We start from the raw sequence: 20016 nt of genomic DNA, 5'->3' as shown, positions 1-20016 counted from the left end.
GCCGGGGGGGGCCGAGCCGGGGGGCCGAGCCGGGGGGGGGGCCGAGCCGGGGGGGGGCCGAGCCGGGGGGGCCGAGCCGGGGGCCGAGCCGGGGGGGGGGGCCGAGCCGGGGCCCCGAGTTCGAGCCCTCGCCCCGGCGTGAGGAAGTGGAGCGCGCTCTGGAGAGACCGCGGAGCCCGTGAAGGCGTCGATGCCGATCCCTCCGTGGGGTCCCTCCGTGGGCCCCGCCGTTACGGACCCGGGCCGGGAGCTTTAGAGGAAGACTGCCGCGGGGGAGCCACCGGCGTACGGGAGGCGAACGACGGCGGAAGGGGGTGGCGGCCGTGGCGGCCGTGCGGGGAGCCCGCCCCGAGGGGGGACGGGGGGACGGGGTGCGGGGGAGCCCGCCCCGAGGGGGGGACGGGGGGGACGGGGTGCGGGGGGAGCCCGCCCCGAGGGGGGACGGGGGGGGGGAGCCCGCCCCGAGGGGGACGGGGGGGGGGAGCCCGCCCGAGGGGGGACGGGGGGGGGGAGCCCGCCCCGAGGGGGGGACGGGGGGGGGAGCCCGCCCCGAGGGGGACGGGGGGGGAGCCCGCCCCGAGGGGGGGACGGGGGGGGGGAGCCCGCCCCGAGGGGGGACGGGGGGGGGGAGCCCGCCCCGAGGGGGGACGGGGGGGGGGGAGCCCGCCCCGAGGGGGGACCGGGGGGGGGAGCCCGCCCCGAGGGGGGACGGGGGGGGGAGGCCCGCCCCGAGGGGGGGACGGGGGGGGGAGCCCGCCCCGAGGGGGGACGGGGGGGGGGAGCCCGCCCCGAGGGGGGACGGGGGGGGAGCCCGCCCCGAGGGGGGACGGGGGGGGGAGCCCGCCCCGAGGTGGGACGGGGGGGGGAGCCCGCCCCGAGGGGGGGACGGGGGGGGGAGCCCGCCCCGAGGTGGGACGGGGGGGGGAGCCCGCCCCGAGGGGGGACGGGGGGGGAGCCCGCCCCGAGGGGGGGACCGGGGGGGGGGGAGCCCGCCCCGAGGGGGGACGGGGGGGGGGGAGCTCGGGAACCCGCTCCCAAAGCCAACAGGCTCGGCCGGGACACGACCGCTCCGTTTTCTCGTGGCAATTGATAAGATCGCCAGAACCTGCGCGTGGACGGAAGCAGGTTAGCCATGTGGAGAGCGGGACCTCCATCGCTGCTCTTACTCCTTCCCGGCCCGGCCTGGGCTCGGAGCTCCGCTGCCGTCCCCCCGACGTTACCCGCGCCCCGGGTGCCGCCTCGGCCGCCTTCCCTGTGCCGGCCCCCAACCGAACACGACACGAAACCAACAGCCAGGAGGCCCGGTGCTCAGGCCCGCTGGCTGGCGGACGGGAGGGTCACCCCCGGGGAGGGTCACCGCCAGGGAGGGTCACCGGCACGGGCTCTGAAGGGGTCACCCCCAGGGAGGGTCACCGGCACGGGCTCTGAAGGGGTCACCCCCCAGGGAGGGTCACCGGCACGGGCTCTGAAGGGGTCATCACCCCCGGGGAGGGTCACTCCCATGGGCTCTGAAGGGGTCGTCACCCCCAGGGAGGGTCACTCGCATGGGCTCTGAAGGGGTCATCACCCCCAGGGAGGGTCACTGGCACTGGCTCTGAAGGGGTCACCCCCAGGGAGGGTCACTCGCATGGGCTCTGAAGGGGTCACCCCCAGGGAGGGTCACTGGCACGGGCTCTGAAGGGTCACCCCCAGGGAGGGTCACTGGCACGGGCTCTGAAGGGTCACCCCCAGGGAGGGTCACTCCCACGGGCTCTGAAGGGGTCACCCCCAGGGAGGGGTCACTCCCATGGGCTCTGAAGGGGTCACCCCCAGGGAGGGTCACTGGCACGGGCTCTGAAGGGGTCATCACCCCCGGGGAGGGTCACTCCCACGGGCTCTGAAGGGGTCACCCCCAGGGAGGGTCACTCCCACGGGCTCTGAAGGGTCACCCCCAGGGAGGGTCACTGGCACGGGCTCTGAAGGGGTCATCACCCTCAGGGAGGGTCACTCCCACGGGCTCTGAAGGGGTCACCCCCAGGGAGGGTCACTCCCACGGGCTCTGAAGGGGTCACCCCTGGGAGGGTCACTCCCACGGGCTCTGAAGGGGTCACCCCCAGGGAGGGTCACCGGCACCGGCTCTGAAGGGGTCATCACCCCCAGGAGCCCTTGCAGAACCCCCAAAGCAACACGAGCCGGACAGCTGGTGGCTAAAGTAAATGCGGTACATACACACAGTGGAGTGTCTGTTCAGCCATAAAGAAGAATGAATGGTGTGCTCCGGGAGCTAGAAATCAGCGTGTGAAGTGAGGTGAGCCAAGCTCAGAAAGAGAAACATCCCATGTTTGTTCATACGCAGAGTCCTATGATGTGTCCATGATAGGGGATAATTGTAAAAGGGGAAGTTACTTGGGAACAGGTGGTGGGCGGGAGAAAGGAGAGTGCTGGGCAGAGGTGCATTACGCATAGGAAACGTAACAAATACACAGTGCATGGTAGGTATAGCGGGGACGTAACTGTGGTCAAAACACCATTGTATGCCTGTATGTAAATACGGTAACTAGGCTCCTTTATATAACTAGTTCATGTTAACAAAGCAAAACCCTACATACCTGCATTTTAAAATACTTGTTTTGTAGTGTGAGTGCAAATTTCTTCTCTTTTAAAAAAAGTTTCATATCAGTGGAACTGAAAATCGGTTGTTTAATGAAGGTTTTTTGTCAGTTGTGGGGCTTGGACTCTGGGCCTGGGCGCTGTCCCTGAGCTCTCAGCTCAAGGCTGGCGCTCTGCCACTTGAGCCACAGCGCCACTTCTGGTTTTCTGGTGGTTAATGGAGATAAGAATCTCACGGACTTTCCCTCCCAGGCTGGCTTTGAACCGTGATCCTCAGATCGCAGCCTCCTGAGTAGCTGGGGTGACAGGCGTGAGCCATCGGTGCCTGGCTTAATGAAGTTTTTAAGGAACTAAATTCTCCAACATATCATTGATTTCGGAGGTATGGAAGAGTGGTGGAGTGGAGTAGCTTGCTCCATCATGCTGGCCAGGAGAGAGGGAAGAGAGAGAGAGAGAGGAGGGGGAGAGAGAGGAGGGAGAGAGGAGGGAGAGAGAGGAGGGAGAGAGAGAGAGAGGAGGGAGAGAGGAGGGAGAGAGAGGAGGGAGAGAGAGGAGGGAGAGAGAGAGGGAGAGAGAGGAGGGAGAGAGAGGGAGGGAGAGAGAGAGGGAGAGAAAGGAGAGAGAAGGGGAGAGAGAAGGGGAGAGAGAGGGAGAGAGAGAGGAGGGAGAGAGAGGGAGGGAGAGAAGGGGGAGAGAGGGAGGGAGAGGAGGGGGAGAGAGAAGGGGGAGAGAGAGGGAGGGAGAGAAGGGGGAGAGAGGAGGGGGAGAGAGAGGGAGGGAGAGGGAGAGAAGGGAGAGAGAAGGGAGAGAGAAGGGGGAGAGAGAGAGGGAGGGAGAGAGGAGGGAGAGAGGAGGGAGGGAGAGAGAGGAGGGAGGAGAGAGGGAGGGAGAGGAGGGAGAGAGGAGGGAGAGAGGGAGGGAGAGAGAGAGGGAGAGAAGGAGAGAGAGAAGGGAGAGAGAAGGGAGAGAGGGAGAGAGAGAGGAGGGGAGAGAGAGGGAGGGAGAGGAGGGGGGAGAGAGGAGGGGAGAGAGAGGGAGGGAGAGGAGGGGGAGAGAGAAGGGGGAGAGAGAGGAGGGAGAGAGAGAGGAGGGAGAGAGGAGGGGGAGAGAGAGGGAGGGAGAGGAGGGGGAAAGAGAGGAGGAGAGAGGAGGGGAGAGAGAGGAGGGAGAGAGAGGAGGAGGGAGAGAGGAGGGGGAGAGAGAGAGAGAGAAGGGGGAGAGAGAGGAAGGGGGAGAGAGAGGAGGGAGAGAGAGGAGGGGGAGAGAGAGAGGAGGGAGAGAGAGGAGGGGAGGGAGAGAGGAAGGGGGGAGAGAGAGGTAGAGAGAGAAGAGGGAGAGAGAGGAGGGAGAGGGAGAGAAGAGGGAGAGAGAGAGGAGGGAGAGGGAGAGAGAGGTGGGAAAGGAGGGGAGAGAGAGGAGGGGGAGAGAGGGAGAGAGAGGGAGGGAGAGAGGAGGGAGAGAGAGAGGAGGGAGAGAGAGAGGAGGGGGAGAGAGAGGAGGGGGGAGAGGGAGAGAGGGAGGGAGAGGGAGGGGAGAGAGGAGGGAGAGAGAGGAGGGAGAGGAGGGGAGAGGGAGGGGAGAGAGGGAGAGAGGGAGGGGAGGAGGAGGGAGGAGAGAGGAGAGAGGGAGGAGAGGGAGGAGGAGAGAGAGGAGGGGAGAGGAGAGGTGGAGAGAGGGAGGGAGAGGAGAGGGGGAGAGAGTGAGGGGGAGAGAGAGGAGGGGAGAGAGGAGAGGAGGGAGAGAGAGGAGGGGGGAGGAGAGGAGGAGTGGGAGAGGTGTGGAGTGGAGGGAGAGAGAGGGAGAGAGAGAGGGAGGGAAGGGGAGAGAGAGAGGGAGGGAGAGGATGGGGTGAGAGAGAGAAGGGAGAGAGAGTGGGAGGGGGGAGTGAGAGAGAAGGGAGAGAGAGAGGGGGGGAGAGAGAGAGAGGGAGAGAGAGAGGAGGGGGAGAGAGAGGGAGAGAGAGGAGGGAGAGAGAGAGAGGGAGAGAACAAAATTAATGAGCTCACTGGATTCCTAGTTATTTATCAGTGATATTCACAGTTGTGTTAGAGGCCAGGTGGCAGGTATTTAATGGCTGCACACTTAGTGTTAGTGAACTCTTTTTGAGTGTCTAGCCACTGTCTCCGTGTTCACTTCTGGGATTATATTTTTTTATTTTAGTCTTCTTTATGATCAGATTGCCCTTTGGGAATGAAGTTGTATTTGCCCCTGGGAGAAAGAGGCAGCGATGCAGCAGGGTGGTTTTAATCTCTGTCATCTGTAGGTCTTGAACCTTGCCCCTGCAGCCCAGCAACTCCTTGTGTTCCGTGGCGGTTCCATCACTGTTCCTGACGCCCTGTTATCCATCCTGTCACCCTGAAGACCGACTGCCAAGGAGTCTCTCCAAATCTTGCTAAGAGTGCTTTTCCATGGTGGTAACAAATGCAAGTCTTCCACACGGTGTGAACTCTGGTTCTCTAACCTCCTTCTGCTGTCATCGCTGCCTTCTGAGGCCATGGCCCGTGGGAGGGGCGTGGAAGGAAGGAGCTGCTCACACCTTGGGAGTGGGAGACTGGGGTGCTGTGAACTGAACACAGGACCAGAAGCGAACTTGTGTCCAACGTGAGATTCACCCCCAGATGTTCATGTTCTTGCCATTCCATGGGTCAGCATTTCCCGTCATTTCTGTAAGCCTGTCGTGGGGTCAGCAGGAGCAGTGGCCTTTCTGGAAGCAGTCCCGACATGGCAAGGACGCCCCCGCCCCATGTGAGTTCCAGGCTTCTTGTGGGGGATTCCTGATGGACTCGATGGACAGAGAGTCCAGAGAGTGTCTTGAAGGGGATCTGGGGCCAGGGTCTGCGCAGCTTCTACTTTGGGCGTGGGGTACTCACTCCTGACTGTGTTCTTGGTCCTGGCCCAGCCCAGGGCACTGGCAGAGCACTCGATCTCAGAGCCTGGTGAGGTGTGGGTGTGCAATGAGGAGAGGACGGCACGGCGATGGTGGAGGAACAGCCCTGCACGGCAGTCACGGGTAAGGCTCTGGACCATCACTTTGTTTGCCTGCTGCGTTGATGACAGCCGTGGTTCCAGACAGCTCCGCGACTAGCTATAAAGAATCAGTCAGTTTGGGTCTCGAGTGACCGACTGTGGGGCAGACTCTCGGTGGCCCACAGGGGCTCTGTGACCTGATTGAGGAAGAAGTGACTTCTGTGTGTAGCCTGTTATATTGTAAGAAAACCTGATAACCTGGCCACTAGTGGCTCATGCCTGTAGTCCTGGCTACTCAGAGGATCTCAGTTCAAAGCCAACCCAGGCAGAAAAGTCCACGAGACTCTTATCTCCAATTAACCATCAGAAAACTGGTGCTGTGTGTTGGAAATGTGGCTTAGTGGTAGAGTGCTTGCCTAGTTTTGATTCTCCAGTACTGCATAAATAGAAAAAGCTGCAAGCGGCGCTGTGGCTCTAGTGGGAGAGTGCTGGCCTTGAGCAGAAAGAAGCTCAGGGACAGTGCCCAGGCCCTAAATTCAAGCCCCAGGACTGGCAAAAAACAAAACAAAACTAATGCTGTGGCTTAAAGTGGTAGAGCTCTAGTCTTGAGCAGAATTTCTCAGGGATAGAGCCCAAGCCCAAAGTTCAAGTCCCAGGGCAAAAAGAGAGAAAGAAAAAACAACTATACAGAGGATTGCTAGAGAGCAGGCAGCCACAGACCAACCTCCTTCAACAGTGAGTAAACAGTGAGGAGCTACCTTCCTCAAGCAGCATCTGATCGAGTATAGATATACTTAACCTAAAAGGGCATTATGAGCTAATAAGATTGTAATGACATAACTATCAAAGACCTTGGAAGAAAGGTCATTATCAGCATTGTTCTTGTGAGGGAAGATGGAGTATAGCTAAGGACTGGAACTCCCTCAAATTGTAGAATTGCTCGACTGCATGTTAGTACCATTTCAGCCCCAAATCGTATCCCTAGCTGACATGAGAGGCCCTCTGCAAACATTCCTGTGGTCTTGACTTGTGATCCCTAAGGAGACAAATCCTACAGTGCTCGCCTCTCTTTGTCATTGCATGCAGCACCGTCCTTTACTGGGTCATGCCAGCGTGTTTCCGCGTTGAACAGCCTCACACGGAGCTTGTCGGAGGCAGAACACCGTGAAAGTCCCGCTGCTGCTGCCAGCCGTCGGCACGACCGCTGTCCTCTGCTTTCAAGCACTTTGCACCATGAGCACATTGGGAGGCCTTGCTGTGTGTGCTTCAGAGGGAGACTTGAATAATGAAAAAATCAGAGAAAAATTGGAAAAGGACAGGGGCTAAAAGGCTACAAGGACTTGGAGCACTTCTCATTCCTAAAATAAGAACAAGCCTTTCCCAGTGTTAGAGTGGCTAGGTGCGCGGGAACGTTTGTTTCGGCACTCACCTTCCAAGGACGGAAGACGGAAAGGCGCCATGAAGTTGGTAGACAGTGGCTAGACAGTTGGTAGACAGTGGCAGGTGTTTTTGGAATGGAAATAGGAGCTATAAGGAATCATGATTGTGGCTGAGAGGGAGAAGATTCTAGAGCCATGCAGATGATACTGAATTCCTGTGTTTTGTTTTGTTTTTTGAAGCAGCGTCTCACCGTGTTGCCCAGGCTGGCTTTAAGTTGTGATTCTCCCGCCCGTCCCCCTGAGGGCTAGAATTACAGGTGTGTGCCATCGTGTCTGGCTACAGATCTAGTTTCTATCTCACTGATCTGTTTTGACTTAGATTAGATTATTTAAAATACTTTATTCACTGATATTTTTGAAACAGGATAATCATTGCTGTCATATTAAATCTGATGATTGAAGGAGATAATGAATTGGGCTGGCACAAAGCTTTGCCTAATACAGAGAAGCTCTTAATATGCCGCTGAGGATCATGAGTGTTATTAGGTGAACACAAACTCGTTAGACACTAGGCTAAGTTTGGAGTGTAAAAAGTATCTGACATACTAGGCCTGGAGGGTGTGCAGAGAGGAATCACACCTGTGTTCTTCCTCAGGTGTTCTGGGAGACACAGGAATGTGGGGCCTGAGGCTCAGCAGCCATTTTGTTGCCATGAGTAAAAACAAGCCTGGGATTTCCAGGCATACTCACGAGGAGCGGGAAAGCAAGGGAAATGCAGCATGAGAAAAAGCAAGAGACAAAGCAGGGTAGTCGGGATTACATCCTCTGCGCCTGCGGTCCGCCGTGCCTACCTTTGTGAATTCTAGTTCTGGAGCCAGTTAACTGTGCGCCAGCCCTGGAGTTCCCGGCAGCTGGCAGCAGAGTCTGAAGTGCCAAGTGCTAGCCCTGCCTTTCAGGCTTTTGATCTAGCCTCCTGAGCTGTGCGGCGGGTCACCAGCGGGAGGCGGAGCGGAGGGAGGGCCCAGAGCGCCTCTCCTGACTCCAGACACGGGTCACAGTGCTGAGCACACTTTTTGTTCCGTCACAAAGTGTCACAGCCCTGGCGGTTTAAAGAACCAACCTCGTTTTCTGGATGTGTTGGAAGGCAGAGGTCTGAGGCCCAGGTGTGGGCAGCGCTGGCCTCAGGACCCAGGCCTCTCCTCTGAATGTGTCCTGTCTCCCTCACAGGCCCCACCCGGGATGGGAGGGACACACCCGAGGGAGCTCATGTCCACCCAGTTCCCTCCTTAGACACAGTTGTTCGTTCAGGTGCTGGGGGCCAGGCCTTCCGTGACGACTGCAGAGGGGACGGAATTCAGCCTGTACCACGCTCACTGTAGGAAAGGACACCGACAGCCATCTTTGTTTGGGATTCTTCTGTTAATGTTGTAGAAGCTCAGTAACAGTTAAGCCTCTGTAGATGAAACTGCTCTTATTTTCCCTTTGCAGATTCGTTTTCTATGGGGGAAAACAGAAGCCAGTATACTATGCCATGTTTTGATAAAACTCATACTTTGTATTTGTAGACCAAGATGTTTTACTTCTGAGTGCAGACAATATGGATTATGTTTCTTCTCTACTTAAAAACCTTCTTTTGGAGAAATCTGAGAAATGAATTCAAGGCTTTAATAGCCTAGAGAGATCACTGGAAAAATAGATACAACAACAACAGGAAAGAATGTATGTGGACAGGGATCCATTGTACAGGTCTTCAGAGGGCAACGTGACCACAGGAGGAATTCCTGCCAACACCAGAAAGCCAAACAACAAACGCGAGAACACGCAAACAGCGCCCGCGCGCGCACACACATACACACACACATACACACACCAACGACAAAACCCAGCTATTCAGGCAATTGTGAATTTTAAGGTTTTCAACCAGATAGGGGAGGCAGTTGGTTTTGGGGGAACCACAAAGAGCACTGTATCTCCCCAGGGGTGAAGGGTGGATCCTAAACCTGCGTAGCAAGAACAGAAATGTATCCCCAAGTGCTGGAAAGAAAAGTCAGGCTTTAAAATGTAGCCCCGAACTTGTTTTCTAATCATTTCTAATTTCCCACAGAAGCAATCCTATTTGAAATGAGATTTGAGTAATAAAGAAAAGCATGGTATTTGAAAATTACCCATACAGATACAATGAAGCTGGAATGATCGTTTCCTCCCAGGGTTTTAATAGAAGCCGGATCCTCTGCACGGGTTGTGCTGCGTCTTTCTGATGGGATCTCGGCTTCCCTGGGAGCTGGGGAGAGAGACCCCACCGGGCAGGCGCTGGCTCTGGCTGTGGCTGCCGTGGCTTGCTCGTCGCCACGGTGATTCCTAATGAACACACCGCATCAGGCCTTTATTGACACCAGAGAAATGAGGTGGCCGTGACCTTGATTAATAAAATCTGTGATCATTGTGGAACTATTGAGAGTTAGGAATGATTTAGGTATTTCTTCCTGGTGATTGTGCTGACTTGTAATCAATAAAAAAAAATTTAAATTGTAAATTATTCAAGCTCCAGCCCTAGGGTAAAAATAAAATTGAATCTGTATGTGTGATAGTTTTAGGAGAAGAGAGCAACAGACTAAATGACATCCTACTATTTTTTTATGGAAGGAGAATTAATTGTTTGATATTTTTCCATATCAAATAAATAACTTCATGCCATAAGGAAAAAAGGTGTTAGCATGTTAGGAGCCTTATATTTCTAAAAATCCAAACGTTCACCGCATCCCAGAGTTTAAGAAACAGAACGAGCAAACTGCTAGCTCCATGCTGCTTGAAGTGGAAGCCTTGTGCACCACTAGAGGGAGCTCCTGGCCTTTCCCTCTTGGAAGTCTTCCAGAAGCCTCCAGTTCAAAGGAAACACTGCAGACAAGGATGCCAGTCAGTTTCGTGGGGGGTGGGGGGGTGGGGGGAGGAATAATCAGAAACACCCACAATTGTGGGCAGATCTTTTGCACCTAACGCTCCTCTGATTGCAACATGAAGTCCTGCATTGAAAGCAGATGGAGGGATTCAGCAAATCCAGTACAGGTGGACGTGCTTACACATTTCTGTCCTCTGTCCTGTTCAGGCCTCTGCTGCCTTGTTTTGCCTTGTATGTAAGTGAAGCTTCATCTCGGCCTCTTCAGCTCTGTGACTTTCTGTGATGCCTCCCAAAACAAAGCCAAAGAGTCTATAGGGATTTTACGCTTTCTCTGTTAAATCCTGGTCATTGCCCTAGCTTTCTGTCTCCACCTCTGACGTTGTTTCTGATTGTTTTAGGAACGCACGTGCTATGTTGTATTGTTCTTTTGGAAATCTTCATGTGGTTCATGATGGGAGGACAAGTTCATGCTGAATGTGTGCAGAGGAGCACAGGAAGAAGTAACGGTGCCGCTCTCAGCCAGGCCTTTGGTCACGCTCCGTGCCCCCGGCTCTTCTCTGCCCTGAGAATGCTCGCTCTGTGCCGACCTGCAGCTCGCTCAGCATATGTGACCACTGTTCTCGTTGCCGGAATTCTGGGGTTGCTTCTGGAATGACGGCAAGCTAACGTAGAAGCTGATAGGAGAAGTTGGGAGGGGGGGTGGTTATCAGAGGTGGACATGGTAGCTGGGAGAGGTCAGGAGGAACTTCCTCCCGTGTGAAGGCTTCCTGGGGACCTTGGGGATAGCATGCTTGCAGCCTTTCAGCCATGACAGTCGTGTTAGACGGACTTTGGGGGCCTAGGTGCACCCTCCCTCCTGTGCTGGGCGTGAGTGCGGGTGCAGCTGTCTCCCTCAGCCGCCCACCTTGTCTTACTACTGGAGATGCGCCAACTCCAGAGCACCCTCTGGCTGCCCGGAGTCCGGCCCCTTTGCTGAAGGCTGCTGGTTACTTGAGGTCACCAAAGCTCTCTGTTCCTAATTTCTGGTTGCCCGCCTGGCTAAGGCGTTGGGTGTTTCCCAGCTCCCCTGTCCCCCTGCAGAGCATGCTTCCCTGCAAACGGTGCACTTCCTTCACACTGCCCTGCTCGTGGCCACCCCGCCGTGGCTCATCAAGCAGCGCTGCTTGTGACTCCTGCCATGCAGCGTGGCGGGGGCGGGGGCGGGGCGGGGGCGGGGGCAGGAAGCTTGACTTTTGCCAAACACTTTTTCTGCTGTGCTATACATGCACCATTCTTCCTTTTTTTTTTTTTAAACTGAGGTAGGTGTGTGTGTGTGTGTGTGTGTGTGTGTGTGTGTGTGTGTGTGTGTGAGACAGAGAGACAGAGAGGGTGGGGGATGGAGGGGTGAGGGTGAGTGGGAAAGAATTAAAATGAGACACAAGTTTCTCTGCTATGAAATGTGAAGGGTACTAGTTCAGAGAAGGCCAACATATGACATTGATTGGCAAAAATTGCCCCTCCGTGTGTGACTCTGTGCCATCAGCTGGCCCTGTCACCTCCTGGCCCTTCCTGTTTGTCCTCTGGCATCTTGGCAGTGCCCGTCATAGTGAAATGTCATCATTACATGGACCAAATACAGCAGCCAGTCTGTGAGATGTCCCGTGTCTATTACCAAAGTATGGCAGCGTGAAAGCAGTGCTGTTCTCAACATGGCCTGGGTGGGAAATGTGAGAATCTCGTGGTTTATGGGACTTGCTCACAGCTACTGCGCTAGGGGAAGCAGAGCATGGGCCTGACACTCTGACCTCAAACCCTAGGGTTCCGACACCTCTCTTAGGACATTTTCCTGAGCTTCCTGCAGCCGCTTCCGCCTCCTTCCCGGCTCCCCGCTCTCCTCGCACGCCTTGCTTCCTGCCGGAAGCGGGGCGCAGTGCCCGTGGTGGGGGACTGCTTCCTAGTGCAGACAAGGCCTTGGCTTCAACCCCCAGTCCTACAGAAACCATGGCCACAGCTTCGGTCCCTGTGGTCTTCACCAAGTGCAGCCAGGGAAAAAAAAATAAGGGAAATGGAAAGGAATGATTGCCAATTCCCGCAGGTGCATTCTGCACGTACGCGCATTAACTGTCCCCTTGCTCTTCGGGCACCGTTGGTTTGCGTGTGGGTGGCAGATTTTCACAAAGTGAAGTGCAGGGAGACAGGCAGCTGCTCCCACCGCGACGGACACGCGACCCACGGGGAGCTTCTCAGCGCCACCGAGCTGCCGAGGGCCTTGCCGTTCGCGGAAGCTGGGCGGCGTGGTGAAAGCGGGGCAGCCATCCGCGGTGCAGCGCTGCACTCCACGCGCGTGGCTTCCTGCTGGGTGACGGCCTCCCTGGCGCTGCTCGCCTGCAGTCCCCGAGGCCTGCCATGGCAGGCGAGTCGGAGGCCCGCGGCGGGGGGTGGCTGCGACGAGTGATCTGGAGTGGAGCTAAATAGAGAATGTAAATTTAATTTGCTTACCCTCTGTAAACATATTCTGGCTTGATTTGATTTCCTATTTCTCCGTCGCTGCGTCTCTGGGAAATACGCAGGGAGCAGGATGTGGAGATGCTGTCTGCTCAGTTCTTCAGAGCTCGGAGGCTCCGGTGTCGCTTGAATTCTGAATGACTGTACTCTCCAGGCTTACTTCTGAATTGAGGGCTGTGTTAATGTGTGTATACAAATATTATTTTTATTTATATTATTAATTGTATTGTATATGTGTGTTATATATATATATTTCTTCAAAAAGACACTTCTTTCTGCACCTCTTCCTCCATGCTGTTTATGAGATTTAGCTGCTCCTGGAAATTTGGGCCCAAATTTCAAGAATCCTATTTAGGGGCTGGGGATATGGCCTAGTGGCAAGAGTGCCTGCTTCATATACATGAGGCCCTGGGTTCGATTCCCCAGCACCACATATATGGAAAACGGCCAGAAGTGGCGCTGTGGCTCAAGCGGCAGAGTGCTAGCCTTGAGCAAAAAGAAGCCAGGGACAGTGCTCAGGCCCTGAGTCCAAGGCCCAGGACTGGCCAAAAAAAAAAAAAGAAAAAAAAAAAAAAAAAAAAGAATCCTATTTAATTCCGAGTACTTTTCTGTAAATGGAGAGCAGAGTCAGACAGCTGTAATCCGTGGGTGAGTTCACCCTTGGCCTCTTCCCGGTAGTTCTGAGCTGATGAACCCAGTTCTGGCTCTTGGGCCTCCAGTGACGGGGCCTGAGTGAGCACTGTCCCCGAGAACAGCGCAGTGACTCTGGCCTTGGCTCTCATCGCCTTCCTCTAGATTCCTCCCATGCTCAGGAGCCTCCCCAGTAGCACAGCTCTATTCCGTTGTATTGTTCTGTGTTTTCTAGAAGATTCCATGTTGAGATTGTAATGTCATTTCATTCACTGGTGCCCATCTCAAAGTGCAGTGTGCAACCTGCTTGAGAGGAAAATAAATGCAGAGAACCGTGGGTGTTTAGAGTTAGAAACTGCTTCTGGGATAACGGACTTTGCCCTTCGTGCTGAGGTGGGAGAGAAGGTCCAGGCAGGTTGGGGGCAGGGAGGAGGCTGTGGACTCCCAGAACAAGTGCCTTTCCTCTGCCCAGGCTTCGGTTGGTTAGCTGAAAGGTGCTGTATTTAACATGGTTAACTAACAAAACTGGCTGTGTCATGGTCAGTCGTTTGTTGTGAGGTTTTTCCAGGTAGTAATTTGATCATTTCATAGTAAGGTTTGCTTCTGTATTCCTCATCGAATACCTGAAAGGATCCTGCAGCTATTACCCAAGCGTCTCCAAGAACATGTGTGATAATTACTAAGGAGAATGCCATGCTCCCGTGCTATCATCCTTTTAAAGAGGAGGGGAGGAATTTAGATAAGGGAAAGTAGTTCAAGGTCATAAAAAAAATCTCATTAATCAGGGTAGAAGAACTAGCTAATCATCTCAGTTCAGCCAAGCATACTTTACCTGGTATAAAAACAAGGGTTATTACTGTTACTGTTTTTTTTAATGAGGAAATGATGAGATTAACATTTCTTGTTTAGAGTTAGGACTAGAAAGTGCCGACAGCCATCCGCTAATTGTGGGTTCTGAGGTGAGGGGACCCGGGTGTTTGCACAGACAGCTCTGCTTGTCTCAGCTACACACATTGGGGAAGCAGCATTCCTGGCTCCATTTCAGAGTTAGAAACTGCTCCATGGACTGGGCCGACCCTCAACTGTGGGACCACTCTGCTTTCAGATGATTTTTACTTATTAAAAATTGTGGGCCTCAGGCTATAAATAGGTCAGGTCCTGATAATAATGATAATAAGGGACACTTCCTCCTGAGACATTACAGCATTTTATGGTTATTATTCAAATCATTTAAAATGAATTAGCAATTTGTTTGCCAAGGCTACGTGGTGGTGGTACTGCTCTCTTAGCTCTTGTGTGCCACTAGTGCTTGGTCTTAACTAAGGACTGGCTCTCCACCCTGTGGGTATTTAGGTATTTTCGGTCGTCCAAGCTATCCAGGGAGGATGTGTTCTCTAGGTACCCAGTGGGCGTTCCTAGGGGATGCTTCTGAAAGCCCTGCAAGGTGCGAAACAGAATTATTTGACTCAGAATGTCTGTAATGCTCAAGTTGAGTCATCTTTATAATATGGATTCACAGAATGTGTCACTTTATACATACAGATAACAGTCTCTCCTGTTCATTTGAGTCTGCTGGAGTTGATCTCCAACAAATGAAGGTATGAGACTGTGTTTCTCTGCTTATGATAAAATCTTCACTAGTCACAAGTATGACCGGACTTTTCCTCTTTAAACAGCAGGTGGGCTCCCAGACCAGACAGCTCTCCTTGTCTGACATAAAATGAATAAGGAGGATTTTTTTTTTGTATCAGAATTCCAATTCTTTACACCATTTTGTCTCACATTTGGGGCGTAGTGAAGAGTAGTTTTCATGAATATTTTGTCATCAAAGCTTAGTAGCAGGCCTTGTAGACCCGGCCCTTACACAGGCTGGGAAGGTAGTGGTCCTGTTCATGTGCTTCATTTGCAATTGCTGCTTCAGCACTTCAGTGCTAATTTCATCTTTAGTTACTGTTTGTTGTAGCTACAGATGGGGAAAGAGAGAGCAATGTTTTGGTTTTTTTTTAAGTTAAAATCTAGTCTGTGTCTGTAATTCCCAGTACACGGTAGTTTCGCCTTTAAGTGTAATCTCCAAACAGCTGTAATGGCAAATTAGTTTCTTTCTATTAGTTAAGTGATTATACACCAATCAGAACTGGATACACACACTATTAAGTTTATAATTATATTTGCAAATTTCACAGTCCACATCCTCTTCCTTCAGGACTCCTTGAGTGCTCTGTGACTTGTTCCTTCTTGAAGGGACTGCTTTCCAGAGCAGTTAAAGGCAGCTATCTTGGGAGGAATGTTTAAAGTCAGGCTCACAGATGACTCAGAGGGCTGATACGCTCCCGAGGTCTTCATGACCCAGGCCGTGCCCACAATTCTGTTTGACAGTTTACTATGGACAGTCCCGTTTTGGCAAAGACGCCGTGACTGGCGGTCTCCTCTCTCTGTCCATTTCTTAGGGGACAGGACAGGAGCTCCCGACTGTCTTGTGATGATGCAGTGACCAGGGTTAGGACAGCAGTTTCAGAGGTGAGGGCAGCCATGGTCAGCTGGGCGTGCTGGATCTTGTCTTGTGAACAGGTTGTAGCTAAAGAAAGGGTAGTTGTTGTTGCTGTTTGTGTCTTATCATGGTACTGATTCTATATCATCAGCATCACAATTCTTTAATAGTGCAGCTTCCTGTTGTATAAATTCAGTTATACGCATTAGGAGCCTGCTGTGTTCTTCAATAAGCAGCCATTGAATCCAGTGGGAAGAAGCTTGAGGGGCACTAGAGCAAATAAATGAGCTCCCTTGTCTCCAAGTACCAGCCAGATGGCGCGGGGACTTGGCAGGGGATGTGCCCTCTCAGGCCTTGTGTCAGACAGGCCTTGCTCAGGGCTTTGCCGGTGTGTAACGGGTGTGACTTCACTGAGCCTGGGCGTCCTCATCAGTGGAGTCGTAGGCCAGAGTGCTTACATTCAGAGACCTGTCCAGACAGTTGGGTAACCCCAGGTGGAGGCCTTCGCTCACCTAGCCTTCTGCTTCTCTGTGGACATGGAAGATGCAAGTCCACATGCCTTTAAAACTTGGGCCATAATTTGTAACCCCCAGGAAGTGCTCAGTGATAGTGAATAGTGAGGATCCCCACCACTGCCACCGCACCCCCATCATCATCAGGGAGAGTGAGCTCTCCAAGGCCGAGATGCGTTTTGGAAGCGAGCTGGCTCTCCGTTAGGTTAGTCTGGCCACCAGGAAGCATCCGCTTGATCTAAATTACCTTGTTTATGAGTCCATGGGTAACAGTCTCGTGGTAGAATTGAAGAACTGTCAAGGTAGGCAGAAAATACTCCGCACAAGTACCTTTGCCCCCTCCCCGGGTGCTGCCCACCGCTTCTCGAACGCACGAAGCTGAGGCCCGAGGGCCCTGCTAACTTTGCATAACCAGGCTTGTAAAGATTTCCTTTCCTAAAGCCTAGCTGCACTCTTTTTTTTTTTTTTTTGTTTTTTTGTTTTTTGGCCAGTCCTGGGCCTTGGACTCAGGGCCTGAGCACTGTCCCTGGCTTCTTCCCGCTCAAGGCTAGCACTCTGCCACTTGAGCCACAGCGCCACTTCTGGCCGTTTTCTGTATATGTGGTGCTGGGGAATCGAACCTAGGGCCTCGTGTATCCGAGGCAGGCACTCTTGCCACTAGGCCATATCCCCAGCCCCTAGCTGCACTCTTGCACACATTCTCTAAGTTGTGGCCATTTTCCTTGAATTAGTTCCGTCGCACAGTCCAGGGATGCCGCAGGACTCCCTCACGTGGCTGCTCTTGTTTGTGCGCCCCACGCGCACACCTCTGGCCCCCTCCACCACGGGCGCAGCCGTTCTCTTGTTTGTGCGCCCCACGCGCACACCTCTGGCCCCCTCCACCACGGGCGCAGCCGTTCTCTTGTTTGTGCGCCCCACGCGCACACCTCTGGCCCCCTCCCACGGGCGCAGCCGTTCTCGACCTCGCCCAGCTCCAGGCCAGCGGGGTCGGTCACTCCGCTCTTTTTCACACTTTGTTTCTCCTTTCGAAACACCCTTTGGTACCGTTGAAAGTCATTATTTTTATTTCTGCTCCTTTTGCTGCCTGGGTCATTTGGTAGTCTAATTTGATCTGCTCAGGGTGAATGACTTTCTCTTCCTTCCCACGCCTGGTAGCCGTTGTCTGTGGGTGAAAAGCCTCCTGCTCCCCCCAGGGGAAGTGGATGGAGGAGATGTCAAAAGGCCTCCAGGCGGGGATAGTCCTCCGCCTGCTGGGAAGATTTCAGGGGTGTGAGGGGGAACAAAGGCAGCCTCTGGGCGGCAGGAGCCAGGCCGCTCACACACCAGCGGAGCAGGCTCTGGGGGACACTGCCTGGCTTAAAGGCCCTCACCCACCAAGCCAGCAGTGGCCGCCATCTTGAAATGGAGAGCGTGTTCCCGCCACACGGCCACGAAAGGATCTTACCACCCATCCGTGTCTACCATCTGAAGCAGAAAATTAGAAAGCTCTCGTCCCCCCGAGTCCTAAACAGAGGGACGGTCAAATCTCAATCCATGAGAATTCAGAAGCTCTCCAGTGAAGCCATACCAAACAAAGTCTGTATGTATGATCACGGTAACTGTTTAATGACACATAGTAATTATACATATTTATGGGGGGAATTAACACATCTTTTCTTTGATCTATTTTGAAATATACAATATGCATAAGTTGGAGACAGGAAGAACATGATTTGATGCCAATCTAGGAAAAATAGTAGCACCCTGTATCAGGAAAAATCTGGCAATGTGGCACATAACTCTAGTCTCAGCGACTTGCGAGGTGCTAAAGGCTCAGCATCCTGAGCAAAAGTATGAGACCCCCCCCCCCCAGTCTAGAAAACAGCAACAAGACACTAACTCAATAAAGAGCAATACAGAGAAACAATTTTTTTTTTTTTTGGCCAGTCCTGGGCCTTGGACTCAGGGCCTGAGCACTGTCCCTGGCTTCTCTTTGCTCAAGGCTAGCACTCTGCCACTTGAGCCACAGCGCCGCTTCTGGCCGTTTTCTATCTATGTGGTGCTGGGGAATTGAACCCAGGGCCTCATGTATACGAGTCAGGCACTCTTGCCACTAGGCCATATCCCCAGCCTGAGAAACGAATTCCTCTATCTACCTAGTTATACTTTTGTACCAGGAAACCATCTCCCTTCCACACCCCGCTCTGCTCCGCTTTTCACACATGGGCTTGACCGTGCCCTTGGTTTGCTGCGTTTACATGCGTTGACACCTGAGGCCTGGCTCGCCATCCACAGCTTCCCTCACAGAGACAGAAAACCCCCAGAGATGTCAGCCACTTGCTCTCCGAGCACAAACCCACCTGCCCCAGTTCAAACACCCTGGACCACCGCCATTGGCTGTAGCCGCCAGGGCAAACAGGGACAACTCCTGTGGCCCAGAACCGCTGGATCTATGCGCATGAGCCGAAACGGAGCCCGCTGGCCCGGCCTTGCCTGCGGCTTCTAGTGGAAACCATGGCGGAGGGTCTTGTCCACGATTTCTCCTCTCCCTGACTTGGGATCGACCCTGGTGAGGCTGTGTGGACCTGCCTGTGGCGCCTTCCCCGCAGGGACTGTGAACCACAAGCTTCTTTCAGTGGCCACCTTCTGGTCTTGAGGCCACACCACAGCTAAACAACAACCGTCGAATCAAACGTTAAAATGCAGCTCGGTACTTAAGGCTCCAGAACAGACAGAACCAAGCTCAGACTAAGAACACAGTAAAATGAGTCTGGCAGGTGATTTCTTCTCCCCTTCCTCCCTTACCCATTTGTGTACACCCCCACCATGTGTTGTGTCTGTCTGTCTGTGTCTGTCTGTCCATCCATCCATCCATTTATCATCCATCTATCCACCCATGTACATTTGTCAAAATCTCCCTAACTAGCACTAGTGCTGCAATAAATATGGGTTTATAAATACCTCTTAGATGTATTTGGGTATATAGCCCAAAGTGGTAGAGCTGGAAGCTATGGTGTTTGTATATGAGTTGGAAGGCAATTTGATTAAAAACCATACAAATTAATGGAGAAATAATCCATTGGCGTGTACATGTTTCTATAGTCAGCAATTTCTTCTTGATGTTTTGCTATCTTGCCTCTCAACTACAGACAAGAGGACAGGCAAAAAAGAAATCACTGAGGCGATTTACACGTAAATGTTACAAATAACGGAAACACAATAACATGATACTTGGAGAGAGCAGATCTCTGAAGATGGTCTATGATAGGCTACAAAAGACGGTTATGATAGTAGAGCGCGGTGTCGCTGCGGGGGGTGACAGTTATGATAGTAGAGCGAGGTGTCACTGTGGGGGGGGGGTGCCGGGCGATGAGGTGAGCTGGCCAGGAGGAGGCCCCGCAGGACAGCCCACCGCCCCACCCCCCCCGGCTGGACTGAGGGAGCGGTTCTCTCAGGCCGCCTCTCGTCCTCTTCACACTAGAAAACCCATCTCTTGCATTGTGTCAGCTAAAACACAATTCAGATGATCTTTTAAAGCTTCTTTTGGTGGAAATGTAACAACTTAAAATAGACTGAGGTTTACAGCGCGAATACAGTAGAGGAGGGGAATGTAATGTAGGGGTGAGGAAATGTCCATTGGTGCTTGCTTCAGTCTATCATTTTCTGTAGCGTAAAATGACAAGGTTTTGTTCCTACCCTGCCATGTGCCCACCCTGGCTCAGGGAACGCTCCTCTCGATACGCCTTCCCGGTGTGGGGTGAGGCCATCACACCCGGGACATCTCTGTTCGCTAGGGAAGAGGGAAATGACCTTCAGTGGTTATCATGACTCAACAGTTAGAAGTTCTGGCTCAGGAGTGATCTGTGTTATTTTCATTCACACCTCATTTCCCTGATGGAGTTTAATAGCCTCATCCAACCCAAAGGAAGCCAGCCATGCAATTCTACCTGTGAGCAGAAGGCGGGAGGCTAGAAATGTAGAGCGAACATCACTCAAGACAGTCTCGTCCCACTTCTTGTTCATACACACGGGGCTCATTCTTTCTTATAAACAGCATGGATTTTTTCTATGTATTAGTTTCATTCTTTCCTA

At 53.4% G+C, this 20016-nt stretch overlaps 1 long non-coding RNA gene across 1 annotated transcript; it reads left to right on the top strand.

Moving 5' to 3' along the window:
• The first annotated feature begins 4856 nt into the window (after window positions 1–4856).
• Window positions 4857–7986, top strand: LOC125348073. The gene is made up of 3 exons (XR_007210291.1): window positions 4857–5334; window positions 5489–5599; window positions 6643–7986. It is a non-coding gene; the product is annotated as an uncharacterized LOC125348073 (long non-coding RNA).
• Window positions 7987–20016: the final 12030 nt, after the last annotated feature.

This window comes from Perognathus longimembris, chromosome 3 (assembly GCF_023159225.1).
Source record: "Perognathus longimembris pacificus isolate PPM17 chromosome 3, ASM2315922v1, whole genome shotgun sequence".
NCBI lineage: Eukaryota > Metazoa > Chordata > Mammalia > Rodentia > Heteromyidae > Perognathus > Perognathus longimembris.
This window is presented reverse-complemented; position numbering and strand designations above follow the sequence as displayed.